This window comes from Lepus europaeus, chromosome 9, assembly GCF_033115175.1.
Source record: "Lepus europaeus isolate LE1 chromosome 9, mLepTim1.pri, whole genome shotgun sequence".
NCBI classification, from domain to species: Eukaryota; Metazoa; Chordata; class Mammalia; order Lagomorpha; family Leporidae; genus Lepus; species Lepus europaeus.
Genome location: NC_084835.1, coordinates 56,976,724 through 56,986,505, shown reverse-complemented (window position 1 = coordinate 56,986,505; position 9,782 = coordinate 56,976,724).

Here is a 9,782-nt window from a genome sequence, read left to right as displayed (position 1 = left end):
GCCATTGGCCACACTGGGGCATCTGTGTGTGCAACACACTATGAGCATCAGGACCATGCACAGCCCAGGACCCTGGTTCTCCAGCTACAGAGCCCTCTTCTCCCTCCAACATCTCTCAACTTCTCATTGAAGCCATTGCTTCTCTCACCATTGTCCCTTTTCTCCCCCATGGGAACAACAATGCTTCATCCTTTGTCATCCTGTGATTATGCAACCAGCCCCCATTTACATCTGTTCAAAAAGCCACATGAAGGCAGCCTCATGATGGTGCTAGTGCCAGCCTAAAAGGACCCAGGTCTCAAGTTGAGAAGTGGAAAGGCGACTTCCAATATCCTGAAACCTTCATGGATCCGAGATGGAAGGACCAGAGGGGCTGAGAGACATGGAGAATGCATAAAATACGGCCGGCGCCGCGGCTCACTAGGCTAATCCTCCGCCTTGCGGCGCCGGCACACCGGGTTCTAGTCCCGGTCGGGGCACCGATCCTGTCCCGGTTGCCCCTCTTCCAGGCCAGCTCTCTGCAGTGGCCAGGGAGTGCAGTGGAGGATGGCCCAAGTGCTTGGGCCCTGCACCCCATGGGAGACCAGGAGAAGCACCTGGCTCCTGCCATCGGATCAGCACGGTGCGCCGGCGGCCGCAGCGCGCTACCGCGGCGGCCATTGGAGGGTGAACCAACGGCAAAGGGAAGACCTTTCTCTCTGTCTCTCTCTCTGTCCACTCTGCCTGTCAAAAATAAAAAAAATAAATAAAATAAATAAATAAAAATACTTGCCCAGGGAACCACAGCTCGGTAGTGGCAGCAACAGAACTAGGATCCAAATCAGAGCTTTTCCCCCACTTCACATACTCCCAGTTTTTACCCAGTTTCCAAGAGAAAATCCATAGCCCCACTTTGAAAACTATTACTCTAGGTGTCGTCCTCCCCCATTCACGTCTGCCATGTGATGGCTGGTTACACTCAAGGGAGCCTCAGGTGAACACTCACTGGGAGAAGGAAGGAAAGTGAGATTAAGCTGCCATGCATCCCCGTGCCCAAGAGCTTATGATCACACTGGAGAAGCAAAACGTTTCCCCGACAGTTTTTACTGAGGCACTCTGGTGGGCACGAGCAAAGCAGTGAACTCAACAGACCAGCCCCCTGCCCTCAAGGAGTTTCCAAGCTAGCGACACAAAAATGGCAAAAGCAGCCAAGTTCAGGCAGAGATCCCCAAGGGCACTGTGATGGGGGCAGGTCCGGCCATGCGGGGCGTCTTCCCTCCTCTACTGACTGGAGCCTGTGTCTTCTCCAAAGTGTGATGGAGATGCTATGTTCTCCAGAAGGAGAGAGTGCAGAGGCCTGAGGAGAGCTTTTCTGCAAAGAGGGCACGGAGAAGCAGCGTGGCTGTGTCCCAGGGACGCTGTACAGGACAAAGGCCAGAGAGGCAGGCAGCCCCAGGGAGCAAAGATTCCAGTTGAGCTCAGAGACTCAGGACCAAAATCAAGCATGCAGCACCCTCTGAGCCCAGACCAGGAACTTGGATTTTATTCCAAGTGAGGAAAGGATTTTATTCTGGGGAAGAGACACCATCTGACCACAGTCACAAAGCTAACTGAACACAGAAGTCAGCATATATGCCGTGACAAATGAGTGCACTGTGAAAATGAGGAAGACAACTGAGAGACAGCTGAGATGCTGGCTGTGGAGGGGGCATGGGCAGGAGGTGCCTCAGGAGTGCCTAGGGACACTGCCTGCCTGTTTGTTGTTTGAGATTTCTGCCCACACATTTGCCTATTATGGTCTGGGAGTGGGAGGGGCAGGGGAAGCAACTTTTTAGGACCCTAAATTCACCTTGTATTTCCACCCAGGACTCAAACATACAAGCAAAGTAATTCTCTTGTTGGAGCTGACAACACATGTAAGATGTTGCTAATTTGGGAAGAAGAGGAAAAGAATTCCAAAGAGCATGAAAGAAATGAAAATTTGCCAGGGGCGATGAACTCACCCTACAGGACTCAAATGCACCGGCTGAAGTTCATTGCCACGTCAGGAGGGATCCAGAGCAGGAGGGAGAGGACAGCATGTGGGAGCTGGCACGGGACCCTCTGCAAGTTTTCACTTTATCCTGAGGAGCTACCACTGAAAAACACACCCGAGAGCAAGAGGCTGGGTGTGTCCATTCAATACCCTTTCACTGTGACGTGGAAATTGAAACTTCACACGCAGCAGGATGTCATCCCTGAGTCTGTTGCCCCCAAAAGGAGCCAAAAGCACAATTTTGTGTGTGTGAAAATCCCCAGTTTTCAGTTGTCTGTAACCAATTCAAACTTTCTTAAAATCCCTTGGGAACTAAAGAACACCTCTTTGTCAGTGTGCCCATGAGAAGCCAGTGTGTGCTCAGGGCCAGCCTCGGGCTGAGGCTACTTAACTCGCACACATTTCCCAGCCCTGGAGGTGGGGGTGGGGGGAGTCACAACTCTCCTAGGGGCTTATCCAAGGAGCTGTCCCCAAGCCAGCATTCGTATTGCATGGTCCCTATGAGGCAGCAGCTCCTCCGCCTCTCTTTCAAGCAACATTGAAAGGTTTTCTGAAATTGTCGATCTGATCATCACATAGGCTTGCACTCTAGGTACTGTTTTCTTTAGAAAGTTCCTTTTTTTTTTTTCCTTCGGAAGAACGGACAGCAAGGCAGGCCAAAGGGCAGCGTGGCATCATTCATTGCTGAGTTACAGCCCTCCAGTTAGGAGCTTGGCACTCACAGAATCCTTAACACCGCACAGATGAAGGACAGTGGAGCAGCTTCCCAAAGTCCGAGACTTTTGAGAGCTCTTCAGACACAACCCAGGCCCCAAGCAGGGGGTCCGTCCTGAGACCATCCCAGCCCCGGGCCAGCTCCTAGGGTCTCCGGTGAATTCCGCATTCTCTGCAGAGAGGAACGCTTTTGTCCAGGGTTTCCCGGGCTTCTGGAGGACAATTTTTTAAAATAGCCTCTTAAGTGAAGAAAGTGAAGTGCCTGGGCTACAATCTGTCTGTGAAGAGGTCTGCCATCCCTTCCACACAGTCCCCGTGGGCCACAGACGACTGCTTGGCCTGCACAGCTGTCAGAGCTTACTGGACGCCGAGAACCCAGGCTGTCTCTAAGCCCCAGGTCCCTCACGGAGCACTCCCAGGAGGGCCCTGATGACCGGGAGGAGGCCCTATCTCCTGCCTGGTCCTCTTGCTGCCCTGTCCAGAATGGTGATGCTGTGACATGCCCTGGCAGCAGAAATAGGTGGCTCTGTCTCTGCTGGATGTAAAAGTGAGCTTTGTTAGGAGAACAACTCGTTGAAGAGGCTTAGATTCACCCACTCAAGCATATACCTGCCACATACCATTTATGTATCAGCTTAAATTGTAGGACCTTTATCCATCCTATCAAAGCACTCTCCCACACACACTCTCATTTGCCCCACCCCCCGCCCCCACAAAACCCTCTAAGGCAGAAGAAACTAATAGAATCATCCCAGTTTTGCCAATCAGGAAAAGTGAGGTGAGATAAGGCTCCTTCACCAATGTTATTAAAATAGACACCTACATGTTGAGTCCAGGGTCTCTCACGTGGGGCCAGTGCTTCTTCCCCACCCCCATCCGCACTCCCACCCCCCACTTCACTTGGCAGCCTTTGGGTGCAGCTCCAAACCTGTTCTTAAATATTTGCAAGAAAATGCAACTGCCACATTGTCAAAAATTCTTTGCTATATAGGTGTTGTCACTTGGGGAAGTGACAAAACAAAACCAACACTTGGAGGGAACCAGTGCAGAAGAGGTGAAGGGCCACACGTGGTAAGCACACATGCCTGAAATGTCAAGTCCCTTTAAAACCCAAGGCAGATGTCATGGTAGCTGTAATCTACAGTCATGCAGCTTATGGCCACATAGGTTTTCCCAGGAAAGCTAGGGGGCTTGGGAAGGTGGCATCGGTTTTGTTCATTCCATAACTATGGATAAAGTACTTTGCCTGCCCAGTGTCTATCCAGGTTTCCAGCCCTCCTCATCTGTAGTTCTTATGCTTTGTTTGAGGGGTGGGGAGACTGATCTTTGGCCCCCAGTTTTAGGGATGTGTCCCAGGCCCAGCCCACCAGGGTGCTTTCTCAACCAGGTCCCAGTGACTGATTCGGAAGGGAGCACGCATTCCAAACCTGTCCAGCCAGACCTCTTCTTAGAACTTATGCTGGAATTATCAGGAAAGAAACAACTTTCCATGGCTTGGAGAATGAACTGTGAGGTTAGGGAAGCCATATTTGACTCCTCCTGCATACATAGTCTGCTTGGAAAATAGGCCAATGCAGAGAGAAAGTGAAGCTAAGAGATAGAGAAGGGTCTTGATGGTGTTTGAGCCGCCTGGATTTAGGCAAACTTGAGACCATTGCATTTCAACACTTTTGAATGATCTGATCCAAGAAATTCCTTTTGCTTAAGCTAGTTTAAGTTGGGTTTCTGTCACTTGCAACCAGGAGTTTTGACTCACAGCTAGCATTCATCAAAAAGCAAAACTTTGTGAATTGATATAGCTAAATTATTAATTGGGAAGTATATTCAATATCCTGCTAGAAATATTGTAAAGGAAAATGCATAATAATCTGAGTGCACTTGCTACATTGTAGTTATTATCAATAGTATTGCTCATCAATAATCATGGTATTCTTTTTTTTTGACACAATAGTAATCATGGTATTCTGAAAAGTGTTGTGTTGGTAGTTAGGGAGCATGGCTACCAAAAACATGCCTAAGCTTCAAGATGCTTGGACTTGCAAACAAAATAAAGAGGAACAGGCTGCAGTGTTGTCACATTATTTCAACTCAGAGGAAGGAAGGAACTGAGGCAGATTTTCAGTCATGTGTTCAGTGAAAATGACAAATGTTGTATGGGAGCAACTTTGGGTTGTGGATAAAAGGGAGGCAAGCAAGCTTGAGAATTTCACACCTGCCCATCAATTCCACTAGTAGCAATTCAAGCAGTGCTGTGTGGGCATGAAGCTTTTCCTCTAACCCATCCACAAGGATAAAGGAAGCCCTAGCCTGAGAAGTGATAGAATTCATTTTGCACAATACTTCTCACTAGTTGTTTTGGGCTGCAGCAATTGTGGCCCCAGATCCTGCTGCCAACAAAGAATACCAGGTCAGTAAACCAAAGAGGGCAGGATCGGAGCAAAAGGTTATCAAGCACCTATTATTTCAGGGATGCAAACTTAAATCACAGACTGGTAAAGCTGAAGGGAGTCCAGGGATCATCTATTTCAACTCCCTTGTTTTAGAAACAATGAGATCAGAAACATTCTTTCAATGTACCTTGGGCAAGTTTGTGGGCCCACAAAGGTACAAATCAGGGAGGAACCTATCACAGTGTAAAGAAATAAATTAAAAAGGCTGCCATCTCCTGTTTACTGTCACACTTATTTTCAGATTCTTTTAACTGTGTGAACCATTTTGCACACAGATCATCTCCCCCAAAATCTGTGGAGGTCAGATCTTTACACCAAGAAAGATGCCTGCCTTCTGGGTGGATCTGGTCATCAGCTTTACAGGCCCAGAAACTCAGTGGTGAGGTAGCACGAGTTAACACATCTCTTATCTGCGTAATGTACCTGCCCATCAACTCAAGTTCCAGATATGTCATGCTGTCACCCCAAAGCAGCATGACTCCCAGACCCCCGTCCACATTTTACCCCATCTGCTTCAGGGCAACCTTTGGGAAAAGCTTGCGACTGATATAATATCCCTTCCAGTGTTAAAATTCATGAGAACCCAGTAAGACCTCTTCCTATTTATTCCCCTCCCAAAGTCACAGGGCTGCTTCGCCTAGGAGCACAGCAGGGCATTAAGTCTCTGGAATCACAGAGAAGAGCTCCTCCCTGTATTCCAGCTGCCCTTCTGCAAATCTTCTTTTAAGAAGCTGCTGCCCTGCCTAAGGGTCACATCTCTGAAGTATCCAGCTAGGAAGCAACCTTCTGTCATCCAATACTACTTTCCTGTAGATTAAACCAATCTTGCTAGCGGTGCCGTTATTTGGTCGAGTTCAACACGTCAGAAACCAACCGATAAATTATTACTATATACTATTTATAATGTATAAATAGTAAATTATAGTATATTATTCAAAATAGCCAAAAACCACTGATCAGGAAAAACTGGGAAGATTGCTGCCATGTTAACAGCTTTTTATTATTAGAACTTTTCAGAGTAAGAATGAGCCTGTGTATTTTCCCCACCATGTTTTAAAAAATTACTTTCTTCAACTAGTGTCAATACTCCAAGCACTTACACTCAAGTTCCAAGGGTGTAGGAGTGATCAAAACAGTAAAACAAACAAACAAACAAACAAAACCCCCAACTGCCCATGTGCATATGCAGTCTCACATCCTTATATTCTACCAGGAACCACATATTTCTGATTTCAGTGCAGAGGGTCGTATGTCGGGGTTTTGTTAACGTCCTTGGAGGCATTGTGAGAAGCACAAAACCAAGAGTCTTCACCCTTTAAAAGTTTAAAAGTAGCTGAGGGGAAATCAGACACACAAAAACAATTATCAGTGAAAGACATAGGCTAGAGTAGTATGATCAGGGCCAAAAACGAATCCTTAAAATCATTCAGAGGAAGAGAAATCAGAGTTTAATGTAAGGAGGCCATAGGCTTGTTGAAGGGAGTTGGGAGGCATCTAGTGTGCAGGAGAGACAGCCCCAACCACAGTCCAAAAAGAGCTGGGTTTCTCCAGGGACCACCTAGGCCAGAGTGTTAAATCCTGGTGCCTACGAGAGCCCCACTGTGATACTGTAGCATCAGCCCGTAAGACACAAAGCCACCAAAACTTCCTAGCAAGTGACCAAGGCACAAATGGAGTCTTCCTCATGGCAGAAGGCAGGCCAGGTTGCCCAAAGGAGAAATCTGGATTTTGTTCACTTCTCAGCTTTGTACCACGTGTGCATTCAGCACTGGAGGAAGAAAACGAAGTCACACATGGACAGACCTGACCAGAGAAACACCCATGCTCTGTGACCATGGCCCTGGACAGTGTAACCAGAGGCAGAGACCAGGCAGGGAGGCACTGGGAGACAGGAATGCTTTCCAGAATGTGTGTTCTTGGTGAGACCTGCAGGGCCCCAGAGGCAGGCAGGGAGACAGTCCCCAGGAGGAGGAAGCATACAGTGATGTCAGGCAGGTAGTTAGCAGGGCAGTGCGCTGGGGCCTGAGGCCAGGGAAGCCTCCGAGGCCATGCAAGGGCTTGTGGAAGGAAGGGCCCCACTTTCAAATTCCAGCTGTTTTGTGAAGAGTAGAGTGGAGGTAGGCCACCCAGAATAGCCAGTCGTCCCACTGGCTTGAGAGCAGTGAGGGCCAGGTGACAGCTATGGGAATCGGGAGGGAGCGTTCCCTCCTCCTTTCACACAGGTTGTTAGGGAACTGGGAGCCAAAATCATGGTCAAGTCCAACACCTCCGGCAGATGCTACTGCCAAGGGCAATGATCTCCTTGGGGAGTGCCTGGTCTTCCCATTTGTTCCACTGGCCTTTTAGTAAAGGACCAGACTGACTCCCACCTGGCTGTGCTCATGAGGGCCAAGAAAGTAACCAGAGTGTGCAGGGGCCACCTGACCTCAGAGGTGGTAGAACAGGAGAAAACACCTGACCACAGAGGTGGAAGAACAGGAAAAACTTGTCCCTGCAGGTCGGGTCCCTCTGGTCCCACCCCTGCTCCTTGAGGTAAACTTCACCCTACACCTTGCAGCTGAAGTGGAAGAGCACTCGCCCCTCCAGCTCTTCACATTCTCAGCACCATCCACCAAAGCTTGCAAGTGGGGAACTGTGAAGCAAAATAGGATAGAGGGTCTCAATGATGTGACATTTCCTGGGTCTTCACCCTGCCTCAGCCCCAGCTGCTTGCCGACAGCACCTGCTGGCTGTTAGCTTCCCAGCTGTCACTGCCAACCCCACTCACTACAGAGGAACCAGCCTCTCCAACTGCCTCAGGTTCTAACTGGCCCCCAGCAACTGTCACTGCCTGAGAATCTTTGGGGCCAGCGGTCGCATGGCCAACTCCCCCTTCCCTACTCAGTTCTCACTCCCAGGGCAAACCCCAGCTTGCTCACAGGTTCTAAATGGGGCTGAGGACTGGTGATGACCTCAATGAATGGGCCTCATCCTGTCTTAACACGTGAGCCTTTGGAGGACCCCAAAGATGTGTGCCAAGGGCAGCTCAGGATCACACAATAACTATTTCAACAAATATCCCACCCAGAAGCACTGCTCTGGCCCATGGGACCACCCACCCACTCCTTCCCCATGTAGGTGTGACTGGAGGCTAGTCCTGAGCCTGCAACCACCAGGTCCATGATGTCTGGACCCAATGTCCAAAAGTCCATCATTTCAAATTTTGCACAGTCATAACTGGGCTGCAACCCAGCTCCGTCCTGAGGCCACTCTTTCCTTTTGTCACCCAAGGGATAAGCTCCACTCAGACATGATGATGCTGTCTCCTCTTCACAGATAAATTTCTTGAAAGTTTTTCTCAGTTTCCTCCTTTCCTTCCATCTCTCCTGAGCACTGTTTAATCCCCGGCATCCTGACTTGCCCTGACCACTCCATGCCCTAATCCGTCTTCTGTGGGAGATGCCCGAGCTTCTGCCCAAAGCTATGGGAAGGTTTTATCCTCACCTTGGGATGCTCAGTCTTTAAACTCTGTGTGAGCTCTTGTGATGGTCAGGCCCTGGGATGCACCACAGGGCTTCAAAGCTGAATTCCAGGAGAACCTCTTCCAGACACCAGATCTGGTGGGCACCAGAGGCCAGGCTACAGATGGGACACACAAAGGTACCAGGAGAGGCAGGGGGGACTTATCTAAAGAAAGGGAACTTGAGTTAAAATCAGCAAGGATGAAGGGAAGGCCCCCAAATAAAGATACCGGGAGCCGGCGCCGCGGCTCACTAGGCTAATCCTCCGCCTTGCGGCGCCGGCACACCGGGTTCTAGTCCCGGTCGGGGCACCGATCCTGTCCCGGTTGCCCCTCTTCCAGGCCAGCTCTCTGCTGTGGCCAGGGAGTGCAGTGGAGGATAGCCCAGGTGCTTGGGCCCTGCACCCCATGGGAGACCAGGAGAAGCACCTGGCTCCTGCCATCGGATCGGCGCGGTGCGCCGGCCGCAGTGCGCCTACTGCGGCGGCCATTGGAGGGTGAACCAACGGCAAAAGGAAGACCTTTCTCTCTGTCTCTCTCTCACTGTCCACTCTGCCTGTCAAAAACAAAAAATAAATAAATAAAATAAAAAATAAAAAGATACCGGGAAAGGAAAAAAAAAGAAAAGGAGAGCTTTCATGGCCAAGACCGTGCAGAATCCCAGGCCCAGACGCCAGCTTGAGAAAAGGCCCAGGACCCAAACCTGAAAAGCCCTGGGTGACACCCATTTCTTGCCTCTGCTCTTCTCTGAACACTCATTTTATTCTTTCCTGTCTGGGGAATGACTGCCTCCTCGCTCCGCCTGGGCTTTCACACACCCAAACCCACAGAGGGACAACCACGGCAAGGGGTGATAGACAGGGGTACAGATGAGTAGCCTTCGACCTGGCCATACAAGTGCTCTACCTCTGTCCTCAGAAAGGCCCACCAGTCCCACTTCTTTTGCTCTGAAAACTTCTCTGCCACCAGGCACTCCCAGGGAAGACCTGCCTGTCTGTGGGACTCCTTCTGGGCCGAGCTTGCTGCCTGGCACGGGAGTCTCTGGCTGGTGTCACTGGTGCTATTTCCAGGACATAGCACCTTCCAGGTGCTTCCTAAGGCTGCT